Raw genomic sequence first — 2,925 nt, 5'->3', positions numbered from 1 at the left:
GTGCGAAACACATGCAGAACAATGAGCGAGATTTGAATTTTGGCACACAAACACACACACACACACACACACACACACACACACACACACACACACACACACACACACACACACACACACATACACGCACACACACACACACACACACACACACACACACACACACACACACACACACACACACACACACACACACACACAAAACACAAGAAATTGTAAATCACTGTGGATTACAGTCAATCATTAGAGTTGGACGAAATGTTCTTGTCAAATAAATTGTTAAAATCAGACTGTAAAAATCATTAGGCTTTTCAAAATGACAGTCAATAACACAGGATGCTCAGGTTCTAATAACGTTTCTTTACTAATGTACATTAGGAGGCAAAAAACTATACAAAACAAGTATAGAGTTTTGACTGGCTCTATACAGGAAATACCTTCAATTATATACCATTTACAATCAGCTTTTGCCCACCTTACTGACGTGGTCAGTCACAGGGCATTTACATCACTATAGTCCACAATATTTCATTTATAAGAAGATGCTGAGGTAATGCTTTTTAAAAACTTTCCCATGAGAATAACACAGCCTTGCAAGGCACCTGGTCAATTACAATGTCTTCCTGTAAATGCTGCTTCTTCCAAGGTTTTAGATTAGTTCAAATACAATAGTCAGTTCATCTCTTAATACGTTCCTTTGTCTCTCTGGTAAGCAGCTGCACTCTGTCTTTGATAATGTTCACAAGGCCATCCTTCTCGGTGGAAGGAAGAAAGATATACATGCATACATATTTATTTCTCTCTAACCCAGCAGATAATAATTGCTGAAAGACATAAGCCTGCTGAGCTGGCTACTGCCAGGGTCAGAGGTTAACCACACTGCAGCTAAGTTTCAAGCAATTACGTGCAAGATCATTTCTACTGCCATATTGTTAAATAGAATCAAATGCATTACATATTATACTGTTTCTAAACTTGCACTACATATATGTTTAAGTACATATTTTTCTAACAGTTTATATATGTTTAAGTACATATTTTTCTAACAGTTCTGAAATGGGTACTTTTGTGAATAGAGATTGTTGAATTGTTCTGATGAATTTTGTCATTTATTGGTTCATTTTGTTTCACTGTTTGATGGATAAAATGCTCAAAACCACAAATTTTAAATGCACTCTAACAAATGTTGCTGTATTTAACAATAAATACATTAAATTAGGAAGATGAATCAAAGAACATGAGCATTTATGCATGGCTTTCAAATGTATGTAGGGAAGCTTATGGTTTGAAAACATCCCAGGGACCAAGGCATACTTAGTCCACCACTGGCCAGATGCATTGTCAATTAATGTGAATTTGAATGGACTTTCAGTGAATGTGAGCTTCAATGCATTTTCAGTGAATGTGCTTCAGTGCATTTAGGGAAGAGGCATTTACTGTTGTTCATGCTAAGTCTGTTTTCAATGTGTAACTGTTTTGCTTTGTTTAGCAAATCACCAGCAATGTCTGTGTTATAACATTTGAAAGCAGTGTTAGTGACCAACAGGTAGCATACTCACCTTTGGTGCAGATGGTTGTAGGCTCTACTCCCACACCATGTAGATGGATTACTGACATTGCAGTGCAATATAAAGAGGGTGTTGCACTTCTAAGTGTAAAGCATTAAACTGAGGTCCCATCTGTTTGAGTTGGTGGTAGCTCAAGTTTATGCACAAGATCTCACAGCATTATTAAAAACAGTAGGGGTCCTCTATTTGTATTCTGTTTACAACTTATATACACCATTATATATTTACATATTTACATATGTTCATCACCAACATTCACAATGGAGAAGCACCAACAATATTTTCTTTACTGGACCCCCACTCCTTCTTCCACAACAGCCAGTTTAGTATTTTTATAATTGCTGGAAAAAAACATTACCCATTAAACATAATTTCATTAAGTATTTCATTCCAATCAACCCATGTAACATAAAATATTCTTCTGTCTATTCTTAATTTGCTTTCTGTTTTGATATCCTTATAGTATTGCTTGAATCTGGATATCTGACAAGGTAGCCAGTTTGCCTTACACAGTGTGATGTGGTGATGTTCATGTCAAGGAGAATTGGAAATGAAATGCCATCTTTTATTTGATAAGGTCTGCAAAGTTGTACTTTTGTTGGAGATGGAGGTGACCAAATGTAACCCATACTCCAGAAGTGCATGCAAGACACCACCAGTAGATACTCTGGCAGTAGGAACTGTGATATTTTGTGGTCCAGAATACTGGGTTGGTGATTTTGGACCTAGGTTTTTTAATTTGTTGTTGAAAATTGATTAACTGGTCAGATGCCAAGGTATGTAAATTTGGTGGCTATTTCAAGTATGATGTTGTTTTGATCGAAGATACTGAAAAGGGTATCAACTTTTGCAAGTCTTTGCTTAGTGCGAAAGAGCAGAGACTTTTTTTTTTTAGTGTTGAAAATTCACTTTTTGGAGCTGAGCAAGTGGTTTAGTTCTAGAATGTTTGCTTGAAGTTGTCTTTGGGTGACATGATGTGAAGGGCTAGATTTATAAATAACCATGTCATAAGCATGTAAGAGTAGATGAGTTATAGTTGGGGTAGGTCAAGGTATAATTTATTTATAAAAATGGAGAATAGTAAAGGGGCAAATATTGATGTTTATTGGATACCTGAATTATTGTGAGCATTATCTGATAGAGAGGAGCTGATCTTCACAGGGAAAGTTCTGGTAGAAAGAAATTCTTTGAACAATTAAGCGTTTTTTAGCCTGACACCAATTTCTAAAATGTGGGTTAGCAAAACTGAGTAGTCCAACGTGCAATTGCCAAATGCTCTGGTTAGATCAATGCAAATGTCTCCAGTTACATTTCCTTTAGCCGTGTTAGTGTGTAACACATTGGTTAGAGTCTAAAG

This window comes from Protopterus annectens, chromosome 8.part0 (assembly GCF_019279795.1).
Source record: "Protopterus annectens isolate FY-2018-M chromosome 8.part0, PAN1.0, whole genome shotgun sequence".
Lineage (NCBI taxonomy): Eukaryota > Metazoa > Chordata > Ceratodontiformes > Protopteridae > Protopterus > Protopterus annectens.
The sequence above is the reverse complement of the archived record's forward strand: the minus strand, read 5'-3'. Positions refer to the sequence as shown.